The following is a 15,563-nucleotide window of genomic DNA, read 5'->3' on the forward strand; positions in this document are numbered from 1 at the left end:
TCACGTATCATTGAGTCGGAGGTGGACCTGTAATTACAGGACTGCGCAAGGATGCGGAGGTGGGTGAGAAAGGACTGGAAAGGTTCATCCTTACCCTGCAAACGCTGTTGGAATACATAGCGCTCGAAACTTTCATTCACCTCGATGTCGCAGTGACTGTCAAACTTAAAGAGGACCGTTTGAATTTTGATTTATCTTCACCATCAGCAAAGGTGAGAGAATTGAAAATGTGGATGGCATGGTTCCTGGCCGTGGATAGGAAGAGAGCGATCTTCCTGGTGTCCGAGGCAGCTTCCCGGTCTGTGGCTTCAAGGTAGAGCTGGAAGCGTTGTTTGAATATCTTCCAGTTGACCCCTAGGTTACCGGTGATGCGGAGCGGCGGCGGTGGATGGACGCTGTCCATTTTGCAGGATGGCTGTATGCTGGTGGAAGGCAGATCACTTGCAGGTAGGTCTAAGAAGTTCTAACATCTCTCAACTACTGGTACAATGATGTGTTGGGTGCTCTGGATCCGTGGAACACATACAGGCCACCAAAACCTAAAATAGTACAACACTATTTTATTAAGCTCGAAACTGTTGAACATACTTTCACTGTGGGCTAACACGATGTTAGATTAAACTAAAGACCTATGCCTGTCCTAACCAGTCTATGCACTCAGCACATGGTGAAGATCTGTGCTGTAAGCTGTAAGCTCTGTCCTTCTAGGAGGCTGCATCCTGAATGAGCGGGAACTCTGATGCCCTCTGTCTATGTAACGAGTGTGCTCTAACTGGTGATTGGCTGCGGTGTTGTGTGTGTTGATTGGTCTTGCTGTGTGTCCATTAGTGTGTGTGTCTGCACCATGATATACTGGTGTATATTATGACAATGTCCTTTTTAAAAAACACACATCTTACTTAAAAGTCCAAAATGTCCGTAAGTAATTCGGGGCTATGATCCGTTGTCATGACAAGTGTGACACCATTAGCTTCAAACTTCACTCTAGTTCCTTCTAATATCCTTTTGGAGTTACTACTCATTCCATATTCTAAACTTTTGGATTTTATTTCACCTACAATATTTGTTGGGTTCCTACCAATTCTGCAGAGCATTGTATCATCAGCCCGTTTGTTATGTTCCTGCCTCCAACTTTTACCCCCTGGAGGTACATCTAATCCTGAATATTTGCTCTGTGTACGGATTGAATAATTTCGGCGGTGGTACCGCTCTCTTCACTTGACACATGTCTGATTGTCCCTCTTCCAGCCTGATGCTCAGTATTTGGTCCCAATGTGGGTTCTGGAAAACTCCAATTTTTCTCATCTCTTTTTCTATGGTTAAATCTATCTTAAATATAAATATGAATATAAATACACGCCCACCAAAAACAGAAAGCGGCACATCTATTGCTTAGTGAACTGAAGGGAATCTTTCCCATGTGTTGGAAGAGAGGTTTGGAGCTCTGAGCTGCTGTTTCGAAAGCGCGTTTGATGGGTTCTGAACACACGGGGGATCCGTAGACTGGGCAGGAAGTGGTCCTGGTTGCCATGAGCGACGGGGACGGCGGCGGCCAACGGTCGGAGTTGACTGGGATCGGCGGAGGAGAAGGTCGAGGCGGCGGAGAGGAGTGTCGAGGTGGCGGAGAGGAGTGTCGAGGTGGCGGAGGCCCAGTCTGAGTGTCGGACGCCTTGGGGAGGAGACATCTTGTTCCTCTCTGCCCCTGTGGAGAAGCTTGCCGCGGCTGAGGCCCTGTCTGCGGCTATTGCAGGTCTGGCCCGCAGCATCTCTCTATAGCTGAAATAAACCCCGCCTTTTAAAGGCGAAAAGAAAAATAATAACGGGGGTGGGGGAAACTACCCAACGTTAATGGGACTTTGAAATGACAGCAGTGCAGTCGGTGCTGAGAAGGGATTGTGTCTGAGTTCACTGTCTATTACTATCACATTATGATGGGCTCCAGTGGTCTAACCGTCAGTGGCGTCCGGCAGCAACATCCTTCAACACTGGTGTAAATCCATAACCTCAAAGCGCTCCCCCATTGACCTGCCGGAATCCGTATCTCAGTTACAATCAAAATGCTTTCCCCATGCGAACATCAGGGGGCTGCTGAATGTGATTCTGACCCCAATCAGATAAGAACACCAGAGGTGATCGTCTCCCTGGACGCAGAAAAGACCTTCGACAGAGTCGAGTGGCAGTAGCTCATTGAGGGAGTGGGGCGGTTTGGGCTATGGACGGAGTTCACCTCATAGAATTTACAGTGCAGAAGGCGGCCATTCGGCCCATCGAGTCTACACTGGACCCTGAAAGAGCACCCTACCTAAGCCCACACCTCCATGCTATCCCTGTAAACTAACCACCCTACCTAACATTTGGACACCATGGGACAATTTAGTGTGACCAATCCACCTAATCTGTACATCTTTGGACTGCGGGAGGAAACCAGAGCACCCGGAGGAAACTCACGCAGACACGGGGAGAACGTGCAGACTCTACACAGTGACCCAAGCCGGGAATCAAACCCAGGTCCCTTGCTCTATGCAGACGCCCCCACTGCGCAAAAATTCCCCCCCCCCCCCCCCCCCCCCCCTTGCCGAGGAGCTAATTAACACTGCCAGCAAGGAGAGGGGGAACTGGTAGGACATTTAAGGACGACTGCTGGAAAGGGCAATGACAAGGAAACAATTGGACGGAGCTAGGCAGAAATGGAAAGACCGGCACCATGTTGGCACAGTGGTTAGCACTGTTCCTCCGGCGCTGAGGACTCCGGTTCGAATACCGGCCCTGGGTCATTGTCCGTATTGAGTTTGCACATTCTCCCCATGTTTGTGTGGGTTTCGCCCCCACAAGCCAAAGATGTGCAGGTGAGGTGAATTAGCCATGCTAAATTGCCCCTTAGTTGAAAAAAAAATAATTGGGCACTCTAAATTAAAAAAAGAAATGGGAAGACGCACTCGGGACGGATTTGGGTTGGGGACTCTGGAGCAAAGCCAACTCCACCTCCTCATGCGCTGGGCTAAGTCTCATGCAGTTTAAAGAGCTCACCAACTAGAACCCGAATGAACATGTTCTTCCTGGAGGTGGAGGATAAACGCAAAATGTGCCAGGGTGGCCCGGCTAACCACGCCCACTTGTTCTGGGCCTGCTCCAGACTTGTCGGGTTCTGGACAACTTTCTTCGAAGTGATGACCAAGGTTGTGGGGGTGAGGGTGGACCCGTGCCCGAGAGTGGCAGTCTTCGGGATTTTAGACCAGCCAGAACTACATATGGGGAAGAGGACTGACGCCCTGGCTTTTGCTTCCTTAATCGCACGCAGGAGAATCCAGCTGGCTGGCGATCAGTAGTACGACCCACAGCTGCAGACTGGCTGGCAGACCTGTCTCGCATCGTGTTTTCGGGATCCTTTAAGGGGGAGGGGGAGCAGCCCCAAGTCGTGGTCCACATAGGTACCAACGACATAGGTAGGAATAGGGATGTAAGGCAGGAATTCAGGGAGCTAGGGTGGAAACTTAGATCTCGGACAAACAGAGTTATCTCTGGGTTGTTACCCGTGCCACGTGCTAGCGAGACGAGGAATAGGGAGAGAGAGGAGTTGAACACGTGGCATGGTGCAGGAGGGAGAGTTTCAGTTTTCTGGATAATTGAGGCTCATTCTGGGGTCGGTGGGACCTCTACAAACGGGATGGTCTACACCTGGACCAGAGGGGTACCAATATCCTGGGGGGGAAATTTGCTAATGCTCTTCGGGAGGGTTTAAACTAGTTCAGCAGGGGATTGGGAACCTGAATTGTAGCTCCAGTATACAGGAGGTTGAGAGTAGTGAGGTCATGAGTAAGGTTTCAAAGTCGCAGGAGCATACCGGCAGGCAGGAAGGTGGTTTAAAGTGTGTCTTCAATGCCAGGAGCATCCGGAATAAGGTGGGTGAACTTGCGGCATGGGTTGGTACATGGGACTTCGATGTTGTGGCCATTTCGGAGACATGGATAGAGCAGGGACAGGAATGGTTGTTGCAGGTGGCAAGGTTTAGATATTTCAGTAAGCTCAGGAAAGGTGGTAAAAGAGGGGGAGGGGTGGCATTGTTAGTCAAGGACAGTATTACGGCGGCAGAAAGGACGTTTGATGAGGACTTGTCTACTGAGATAGTATGGGCTGAGGTTAGAAACAGGAAAGGAGAGGTCACCCTGTTGGGGGTATTCTATAGGCCTCCGAAAAGTTCCAGAGATGTAGAGAAAAGGATTGCAAAGATGATTCTGGATAAGAGCGAAAGCAAGAGGGTAGTTGTTATGGGGGACTTCAACTTTCCAAATATTGACTGGAAACGCTATAGTTCGAGTACTTTAGATGGGTCCGTTTTTGTCCAAAGTGTGCAGGAGGGTTTCCTGACACAGTATGTAGATAGGCCAACGAGAGGCGAGGCCATATTGGATTTGGTACTGGGTAATGAACCAGGACAGGTGTTAGATTTGGAGGTAGGTGAGCACTTTGGTGATAGTGACCACAATTCTATTACGTTTACTTTAGTAATGGAAAGGGATAGGTATATACCGCAGGGCAAGAGTTATATCTGGGGGAAAGGCAATTATGATGTGATGAGGCAAGACTTAGGATGCATCGGATGGAGAGGAAAACTGCAGGGGATGGGCACAATGGAAATGTGGAGCCTGTTGAAGGAACAGCTACTGCGTGTCCTTGATAAATATGTACCTGTCGGGCAGGGAGGAAGTGGTCGAGCGAGGGAACCGTGGTTTACGAAAGCAGTCAAAACACTTGTCAAGAGGAAGAAGCAGGCTTATGTAAAGATGAGACATGAAGGTTCAGTTAGGGCGCTCGAGAGTTACAAGTTAGCGAGGAAGGACCTAAAGAGAGAGCTAAGAAGAGCCAGGAGGGGACATGAGAAGTCTTTGGCAGGTAGGATCAAGGATAACCCTAAAGCTTTCTATAGATATGTCAGGAATAAAAGAATGACTAGGGTAAGAGTAGGGCCAGTCAAGGACAGTAGTGGGAAGTTGTGCGTGGAGTCCAAGGAGATAGGAGAGGTGCCAAATGAATATTTTTTGTCAGTATTCACACAGGAAAAAGACAATGTTGTCGAGGAGAATACTGCGATTCAGGCTACTGGACTAGAAGGGCTTGAGGTTCATAAGGAGGAGGTGTTAGCAATTCTGGAAAGTGTGAAAATAGTTGAGTCCCCTGGGCCGGATGGGATTTATCCTAGGATTCTCTGGGAAGCTAGGGAGGAGATTGCTGAGCCTTTGGCTTTGATCTTTAAGTCATCTTTGTCTACAGGAATAGTGCCAGAAGACTGGAGGATAGCAAATGTTGTCCCCTTGTTCAAAAAGGGGAGTAGAGACAACCCCGGTAACTATAGACTAGTGAGCCTTACATCTGTTGTGGGCAAAGTCTTGGAAAGGTTTATAAGAGATAGGATGTATAATCATCGGGAAAGGAATAATTTAATTAGAGATAGTCAACACGGTTTTGTGAAGGGTAGGTCGTGCCTCACAAACCTTATTGAGTTCTTTGAGAAGGTGACCAAGCAAGTGGATGAGGGTAAAGCAGTTGATGTGGTGTATATGGATTTCAGTAAAGCATTTGATAAGGTTCCCCACTGTAGGCTACTGCTGAAAATATGGAGGCATGGGATTCAGAGTGATTTAGCAGTTTGGATCAGAAATTGACTAGCTGGAAGAAGACAAAGGGTGGTGGTTGATGGGAAATGTTCAGACTGGAATCCAGTTACTAGTGGTGTACCACAAGGATCTGTTTTGGGGCCACTGCTGTTTGTCATTTTTATAAATGACCTAGAGGAGGGCGTAGAAAGATGGGCGAGTAAATTTGCAGATGACACTAAAGTCGGTGGAGTAGTGGACAGTGCGGAAGGATGTTACAAGTTGCAGAGGGACATATATAAGCTGCAGCGCTGGGCTTAGAGGTGGCAAATGGAGTTTAATGCAGAAAAGTGTGTGAGGTGATTCATTTTGGGAGGAATAACAGAAAGACTGAGTACTGGGCTAAGGTAAGATTCTTGGTAGTGTGGATGAGCAGAGAGATCTCGGTGTCCATGTACATAGATCCCTGAAAGTTGCCACCCAGGTTGAGAGGGTTGTTGAGGAGTACGATGTGGACTTCAGGTGACGGCGGGCGGGAGGCAGCCGCGCGTTGGAGGGCTCCCGTTCGGGAACGGCATTGTCGGGGGTTAACGCCCGGTCCTCGGGCCAGCGAAGGCAGTAAAAGTCGGGAGACAGCACAGAGGAGAAGAATGTCGAAGACCAGCACAAAAAAGGCCGTGAAAAAAGCGGCTGAAAGTCCGTTGGGGAGTGGAAAGGTCACCGCGGGGTCAGCAAAGAAAATGGAGGCTGGAGCACCAGGGGAGGCCGCAGTGCATAGGGCTGAAGGAATAACTAAGGTGATGGCTGCGGAATTCGAAAAGCAGTTTGCGCAGTTTGCGAAATGGATGGAGATGAGGGAGGTTTTGAGTGTGCTGGTGGAGGAGGCGATTTCCCCAGTGATGACGGCGGTGGCGAGCGCAGTGGCGGAGGTGCGAGCAAGGGGAGGCGCTGAAGGAAGTGGAGGAGATGTTATTGCAGCACAGTGATCAACTTGCCTCGATGGGGAAGGAGATGCGGAAGGTGATGGACATTAACAAGGATCTGCGAGGAAAAATGGAAGACCTCGAAAACATCCAGGCGACAGAATTTGAGGATTGTGGGGCTGCCCGAAGGAGTTGAAGGACCGAAGCCGACTGAGTATTTTGCCGCAATGCTGGCAAAGCTATTGGGGGAGGGGGAGGATCCCTCCCGATATGAACTGGATCGGGCTCATCGGTCGTGGAGGCCTGTACCAAAGGCAAGTGAGCCGCCAAGGGCTGTGACTCTGTGCTTCCGTAGGTACAGTGTGAAGGAGAAGGTCCTGAGCTGGGCCAAGCAGAAGCGGGTGGTGCAGTGGGCTGGAGCTGGTATACGTGTATACCAGGACTTTACGGTGGAGCTGGCGAGGAGGCGGGCTGCCTTCAACCGGGTGAAGAGGGCACTGTACAGTAGCAAGGTGCAGTGCGGCATTGTATATCCAGCGAAGCTGAGGGTGACATAAGCTCAGGGACTTTTATTTTGGAACGGCGGAAGCAGCGGAGGAGTTTGCGAAGGCAGAAGGACTGTGGCAGAACTGACAAATTGAGAAATGGCCATGTGCCGATGTAACCTCATGACTGTATTTTCTTTTTTGTTTCACTGCGCGCGGGTGTAGGGGCTAAGGAAGTGATGTAGGGAAGTGATGGGACTTTCACTCAAAATGAGGGCTCTTTGGTGTGTAGACGGATATGCGGGGTTTGTGTGCTAAAAGGGGATCTCTGGGCTTTCCTAGGGCCGGGCAAGGGGGAAAGGGACCCGGGCGGGGGCCTCCACACTGGCCGGTTTAAGCCGGCCAGTGAACGGGAGAGAGGTGGGGGAGGGGCTGCGGCCATCGGAGCCTGGCAGAACAGGGCCCGAGTGGTCTAGCCGGGGTGGAAAGTTGGGGGGAAGGAACCGAGGTTGGGAGGAGGAGTTTTACAAGGGGCAGTGGACGGGAGCTGGAGACTTTGGGGGGGGGGTACAACTCTTGGGTATCATGTACGGTACTCTTTCAGAGGCTGGATGGCGTTGAGTGTAGGGGGGGAGGGGGAGTGGACTCTATAGGTCAATTCCCGTAACAGCCTCCCCGAACAGGCGCCGGAATGTGGCGACTAGGGGCTTTTCACAGTAACTTCATTTGAAGCCTACTTGTGACAATAAGCGATTTTCATTTCATTTCATTTTTCATTTAATTTAATTTCATGGTGACCATGGACAGTCCCGGACTACTTTTTCTTTTTCTCTTTTGTTTCCACCGTGGGAGGGTTTGGTTTATTGGATGCATATATTGACAGGTGGGCCGTTGTTTGGGGTGGTGGGAGGATGGGATCATTGGTATTGTTAAGGGGATTGATTTTGTATTTGTTACCATTTGCTATTTGTGGGTGGGGTGTAGATTTTTGAAGGAAAATGTAGAATAAAACAACATTTATAAAAAAAAAAAGGCGTACGATGTGTTAGCTTTTACTGGTACAGGGATTGAGTTTCGGAGCCATGAGGTCATGTTGCAGCTGTACAAAACTCTGGTGCGGCCGCATTTGGAGTATTGCGTGCAATTCTGGTCGCCGCAGTATAGGAAGGATGAGGAAGCATTGGAAAGGGTGCAGACGAGATTTACCAGAATGTTGCCTGGTATGGAGGGAAGATCTTATGAGGAAAGGCTGAGGGACTTGAGGCTGTTTTCGTTAGAGAGAAGAAGGTTAAGAGGTGACTTAATTGAGGCATACAAGATGATCAGAGGATTAGATAGGGTGGACAGTGAGAGCCTTTTTCCTCGGATGGTGATGTCTAGCACGAGGGGACATAGCTTTAAATTGTGGGGAGATAGATATAGGACAGATGTCAGAGGTAGGTTCTTTACTCAGAGAGTAGTAAGGGCGTGGAATGCCCTGCCTGCAACAGTAGTGGACTCGCCAACACTAAGGACATTCAAATGGTTATTGGATAGACATATGTACGATAAGGGAATAGTGTAGATGGGCTTTAGAGTGGTTTCACAGGTCGGCGCAACGTCGAGGGCCGAAGGGCCTATAGTGCGCTGTTATGTTCTATGTTCTGTCGGTATTTCTCCACCTGGAGAAGATCAAGTACACCATCCAAGGATCAGACGAGGGCTTCCACAAAGCAGGTGGGGGCTATTCATCAGCCTGTTCCAAGACATGTTCAAAGCCAACAGTGATTAGGAAGTAAGGGGGCGGGGGGAACTGTTGAGTGCAGACAGGAGCACACACAGCGGAGAGGAGTAGTGAGGGGGAGAGAAGGCAAGGAAAGAACCCAGGGGAGTAGCAAAGAGAGACATGGGAAAGGAGAGGGGGCAGGGAGCCCCCCCCCCTCAAGCGAACCCACAAAGACAACACCAGGAACCGCATAAGAAAAGAGCGAGGTACAGTAATAATCTTTATTGTCACAAGTAGGCTTACATTAGCACTCCAATGAAGTTACTGTAAAAAGCCCCGCGACGCCACATTCTGCGTGTATTCGGGATGTAACGCCCGGGACGAAAGGGGGTGCCAGGCAGGAGCCGACTATCAACAGGGGAGATGGGGGGGGGGGGGCAAGGAGGGCTGACAGAAGGGATGTGTGTAAAATTTGTACATAACAAATATAATACCTTGTAAATATATGCTTTACGTGTCAAACTGTTATACTGTAAAAATTGGAAAATGGCAATAAAAATATTTTTTTTAAATGCTTTCCCCAGACATGGGAAGGATGGACATTGATCTACCTGGAGTTCAACAACTTTAGACTGATCTTTCTGATCCATCTTAACCCCCTCCCCCTGTTTGTAATACCTCATATCATTTTTATCTCTATGCAAAAACACTCTTCCCCCTCTTCCACTCATTATGATTGCTGCACTTTGCAATCTCTTCCAGCTGTAGTATAATATCTAACAGAATTTCCCCCTCAGTTCCGATGAAGAGCCAAATGGACTCAAAGCGTTAACTCTGTACTCTCTTCCTACAGATGCTGATGGACCTTTTGAGGTTTTCCAGCATTCTTGTTTGTTTCGGAAGGATGGAGTCATTCAGTTTTGTTTCTACCATTCACATAGCTGAATCCTTGTGCCCTGGACAGACAATAAGCAATAGTTAACCATCTCAGCAATGGCCTTCTGATATGAATGAATGACCAAAGGCCATCAATAAATTGAGTCATTGAAAAACAAGGATTGAAGCAGAGTTAAGCCACGTATCTAATCTTCATGAAGGTAGCAGACATTGAGAGGAGCAACCGGAAGATCGGCATCCTTCCGAAACAAACAAGAATGCTGGAAAACGTCACTGTCTGCGGAGTCTGCACGTTCTCCCCATGTCTGCTCCGGTTTCCTCCCACAGTCCAAAGATGTGCAGGTTAGGTGGATCATGTTAAGTAATGGGTTAAGAGCCATTCCAATTAGTTGTCTCATTTATGTTTAGTATCCAATAATTGACACTGATAGGGGCTTCAGGTGGCCTTTGTGTCAGGTGTTGTGATGTTAGAGTTTTGTGCAGTCTGTTGAAGTAAATTAAAGGTGTTTGTGGAAAAGGAGCAGAACCTTTGACTCTTTATACAACAGCAGCTAAACGTATAACAAATGGTCGCAGAGGATGGTTGCTGTGCAAATGTGAAGGGCTGAAAAATACAACTTTTCCAGACCGAACCAAGGAGTGAGTGAGAAGAGAAAAAAACAACAAAGATATATGGCTGAACCTCGGATAAAGATGGCTGGATATGACAACCCCTCATATTTTCTGAAAGGGGATCGTACGACCAATGGAGAAGTGCAGTAGTTATGTGGACTAAGGTAACTGCCTTGGGAAAGAGGAAACAAGGTATGGCATTGACTCTCTACCTTATGACAGTAAAATCCGGAGCATAGTGTTTTCTGAGCTGGAATTGGAAGAGTTAGACTCAGAAGAAGGTCTGCAGATTCTATTATCTTATATGGATAAGATTTATAAGAAGGATGACTTGTTAAGTGCATATGAAGCATGGTCAGATTTTGATAGGTTCCGGATACTATTGGATTGGATTTGTTTATTGTCACGTGTACCGAGCTACAGTGAAAAGTATTTTTCTGCGAGCAGCTCAGACGATATAATGGAATTTGGCAGACTATATAAAAGGCTGCAGAAACATAACCTGGAATTTCCACAGGCTGTGTTGGCCTTTAAATTACTTGACTGTGCTAGAGTAAGCAACATGGATAGGCTCCTGATTTTGACAGAAGTTCAGTTTGCGGATAAGGATACCTTATTCGATCAGATGACAGAAGCTTTAAAAAAGGTTTCTGGGGAAACATTCGATTCCGATGGCTCTGATGACCCAAATAGGTCAGCCTGCAATAAAGCAGAATATGGAAGATACACTACTAACAGGATGGCAAAATCGTACGGCTACAAACAGGTTCCAAGACTATAGAAAGATCGGGACCCGAAAATTATGAAGACAGAAACCCAGTTAGAACCTACAATAGGACGATGAACTCCAGAAATGCACGGGGCATGATAATCGATGTTTTCAATGTGACTCAATACTATTATGCTTTCAACTGTCCAACACGTCATAATCGAGTGTTTGAAGTGACACACGACACTGAAGAGTCAGAAGTGGAAAAAGATAGTGACCAGAAAGAAGGCATTGTCCTATTAACAAGCAGTTTTACGCCAGTAATGAGGGTGTTGGTTGCAGGATCCTTCAATTGTGCTGTATTGGACAGTGGCTGCACATCTACTGTGTGTGGAATTGACTGGTTAAAATGTTACCTGGACTCCTTGAATGCTGAAAATCGTAACAAGGGTAAGGAATTTGAAAGTTCCTCAAGTTTCAGGTTTGGGGATGATAATACTCTGAAGTCGCTGAAAAGCGTGGTGATCCCTTACAATATTGCCGGAGTGAATCATTTCATTAGCACGGATGTTGTACCTTTGTTTCTGAGCAGACCGTCGAGGAAGAAAGCACACATGAAACTGGATATGGAACAGGATAAGGCAATAGTTTTTGGAAAGACGGTGGACTTACTACACAGTCGGGGCACTATTGTATTCCATTGCTGACAAATAATATTTCAAGTACAGTTGTTAAGGATGTGTTACCAGCCTCCCCGAACAGGCGCCGGAATGTGGCGATTAGGGGCTTTTCACAGTAACTTCATTTGAAGCCTGCTTGTGACAAGCGATTTCAATTTCATTAATGGCAGTTGAAAATGGGACTTTAGCTGATAAAAAGCTTCTTGTATTAAAACTGCATAGGCAATTTGCGCATCCGGCTCTTCAGAGGCTGAAAAATGTATTAAAGGATGCAGGGGTAAGGGATGAAGGCTATACTAAGCTAATCGAACAGGTTAGTGATCGCTGTGAAGTTTGTGGAAGTACAGAAGGACACCAGTACGACCGAAAGTAACTCTACCTTTGGCCAGGGATTTTAACAACATTGTGGCCATTGACTTTAAGATCTGGGATGAAGCCAATAATATATTTATTTTGCATTTTGTAGATTTAGCAACCAGATTTAGTCCATCAACGATTGTACGAAGTAAAGAAAAGAGAGTATGTCTGGATCAAATCGTAGAAAAATGGATAGGGACAGGAATGGGCCTACTGGCAAAATTCCTTCCGGACCATGGGGGAGAATTTACTAATGATGAGTTTAGTGTTATGTCGTGAAAACGTGAATACCACAGTTCTGAATATGACTGCAGAAAGCCCATTTAGTTATGGTGTGTGTGAAAGAAACCATGGGGTAACAGATGTCATGCTCTGGAAAATTTTGGCAGATAGACCTAACTAAGCTAAATTCAGCTTTAGCATGGGCGGTACATGCAAAGAATTCATTGCAGATGGTTGGGGGCTATAGTCCCGATCAATTAGTGTTTGGTAGAAATCCCAAAATTCCGTCCATTTTGGATGACCAGCCTCCAGCTTGGGAAGGGACTACAATTAGCTCTGCCTTTGCTGAACATTTAAATGCATTACATAGCAGGAGAAAAGCTTTTTTGGAAGCAGAAGTCTCTGAAAGAAGTCGCAGAGCTTTGAAGCATAATGTACGGCCATCAAATACCGTTTTTCAGCAAGGAGACATAGTATACTATAAGAGAGACAATTTTAATGAATTGAAAGGCTCAGGGAAGATCATAGGCATAGATGGCAAAACAATTATTTTGCAACATGGCAATCAAACTGTTATGGTACATTCATCAAGCATAATGGGAACAGATTACAAATTTTCAAATTAAGACAGAGCAGACAGACATGACGAGGAACCACGGTCATCTGGTACACATGTGTCACAGAACTATGAGGACCAGTTAACTGATATAGTCAGGGTTTCTGTAGAGGAACACAACACTTCCGATGATTTAGAACAGGCCATTTTTCCGAAAGGACAACTGCCAAAAATTGGTACTAAAGCGATATACTTGCTTGAAGGGTCGAGTCAATGGCAGGATGCAACTGTTATTAGTAGAGCAGGGAAGGCCACTGGAAAGTATAAACATTGGTTGAATGTACAGCATTCAGCGGAGGGGAATTGGGAACACTAAGTTCAAAAATGGAGGGCACAGAAACGCAGTGCCAGTTCAGATAGTGCATCGATAATGAACAGGTCCACAGGAAAAGATCGAGAACTATTGAAAGGATATCCCACAACAGAAGGAAAAGATCAAGCAGGAGCAGCACAGAACGAGATACCAGGTGGGAGAGGGGACGTAGTTTATCAAGGTCTCAGAACATGAGTAAGACTACAAATACTAATAGGAGTAGAAGCCCACATGCATGTGAGATTTTGGTAGCTTTCAATAAGTTAGATGAAAAAGTTATCAAAGATCCCAAACAGCAAGAACTGCATAGTTGGAGTGAATTTGGGGTATACACGGAAGTACCGGATAAGAGACAAAGAGCTCTATCGTCAGATAGATTTGCACGGAAAAGGTTCTTCCGGATGGAACTTATAAGGCAAATGTCAGGCTTGTGGCGAGGGGCTTTGAAGAAAACTTAGAAGATCAGGATTCACCAATGGCAGGAAGGGTTATTTTAAAGATCTTCTTGGCTCTATTAACTATGCAGGCAAATCTATAGATATAAAAGCTGCCTTCTTGCAGGGGCATCAGCTCCAGAGAGACATTTTTCTCCGTCCTCCTAAAGAGGCAGCTAACACAGAAGAGGTACTCTGGAAGTTGAACAAATGTGTATATGGATTAAATGATGCGTCAAGAGTTTGGTATTTTTCGGTAAAGTCAGTTTTGTTAAAGTTGGGCTGTTACCGGTTGAAAGCAGATCCGGCAATGTTTTACTGACACTATAAAGGAAATCGATCTGGCATCTTTATGATCCATGTCCTTGATTTTTTTTGTGGGCTGGACTAGTGTTTTTGAAGCTATTGTAATCTCTGGTTTGAGGAAAGAATTCGGGGTTGGAAGTCAGGCTTCCGGTGCATTTAAATATATTGGATCGGAAATCGGACAGACTAAGTTAGGGGCAACTTTACGTCAGCAATCTTATTTGGAAAGCATCAGCCCAATAGCAATTAGTCGTGGCCGGGTTTCACAAAAAGACGCAATGGTTTCAAAGATGGAAAAAGAGCAACTGCAAAGTTTAATTGGGCAACTAAATTGGTGAGGTAGACGAAACCGGACGTGAGTTTTGATGTCTTAGAGTTGAGTACAAAAATGAATGATCCCAAAGTGGAAGACATAATAAGAGCAAATAAAGCGTTGGTCAAACTAAAAATGCAGGAGTGTGTTTTGAGGTTCTCAGTTTTAGGTGATTGTAGGCACTTGAAACTCATAGTTTATAGTGATGCGTCCTATGCAATTTTATGTGATGGGGTCTCCAGCGCAGGAGGTTTATAATTTTCCTTTTGGGAAACAATGGTAAATATTACCCTCTTGTGTGGGAAACAAAGAAAATAAGGAGAGTGGTCAAAAGCACTTTAGCTGCTGAGACGTTAAGCCTTGTAGAGGCGGTGGATATGGCCTTTTATATATCTCAGATATTGACAGAAATTTTGGGATTAGGGAATTTGGGTAATATACCTATTGAATGTCACATTGACGATAAATCCCTGTGGGAAAATGTGCACTCTACAAAAAGTGTCAATGAAAAAAGGTTAAGGATAGACATCACAAGTTTGAAGCAGATGTTGGACAGAGGGGAGATAGCAAAAATTAACTGGGTTGACAGTAGCTATCAATTTCACAAAAAGGGGCTAGCTCACAGAAACTTTTCGATATTGTTAATGAAGGGCCTGTTCCTGTGACTTTTTTTTCTTCCAAAAATGAAAAAAAGGGGAAATTGCATGTGTTTTTGAGTTTATTGTAATTTTGTTTTCACCTAATTATTTTTTTCTCCAAGGAAGGGGAGACTGTTAAGTAATGGGTTCAGAGACATTCCATTTAGTTGTCTCATTTATGTTAAGTATCCAATAATTGACACTGATATGTAAAGGTGCTTCAGGTGGCTTTTGTGTCAGGTGATGTGATGTTTGAGTTTTGTGCAGAGTCTGTTGAAGTAAATTGAAGGTGTTTGTAGAAAAGGAGCAGAACCGTTGACTATACAACAGCAGCTAAACATATAACAGATCGGCCATGCTAAATTGCCCTTCGTGTCCAAAAGAGGGTAGGTGGGGTTACGGGTGGAGGTATGGGCTTAAGTAGGGTGCTCTTTCCAAGGGCCGGTGCAGACTCGATGGGCCGAATAGCCTCCTTCTGCACTATACATTCTATGGAGGCTGCCTGACTGGGGTGGGTATTGGAAGAAGTGAGGTGAAATGGAAACTTAATTTGACCGAGAAGAGGACCCAGAAAAGACAGAACCCTTGCACCTTCTCGGCCCACTGCCTTCAGCTTCGGCAAATGCAGTAGCACATGCCATTCCCGGAGCAGGCTCCTCAGCCACACCAGGGAACGCTTAACACAGAGTTGACCACCAGAGTGCAAATCATTGTCTCCCCAGACACATTGCTGCCGAAGAAGATTAATCTCTTCCCAACTAA

The 15,563-nt window shown here is 46.3% G+C and overlaps 1 protein-coding gene across 1 annotated transcript in view; it reads left to right on the forward strand.

Annotated features, from left to right (window-relative positions):
• Positions 1-1,605: 1,605 nt before the first annotated feature.
• tchp (trichoplein, keratin filament binding) overlaps positions 1,606-15,563 on the forward strand; it is a 62,080-nt gene continuing 48,122 nt past the window's right edge. Inside the window, exon 1 of the mRNA XM_072479980.1 lies at positions 1,606-1,750. The gene's annotated coding sequence lies outside the window, so the exon portion shown is untranslated. The remainder of the gene's footprint in view (positions 1,751-15,563) is intronic.

The sequence above is a fragment of the Scyliorhinus torazame genome, chromosome 1 (assembly GCF_047496885.1).
Source record: "Scyliorhinus torazame isolate Kashiwa2021f chromosome 1, sScyTor2.1, whole genome shotgun sequence".
NCBI classification, from domain to species: Eukaryota; Metazoa; Chordata; class Chondrichthyes; order Carcharhiniformes; family Scyliorhinidae; genus Scyliorhinus; species Scyliorhinus torazame.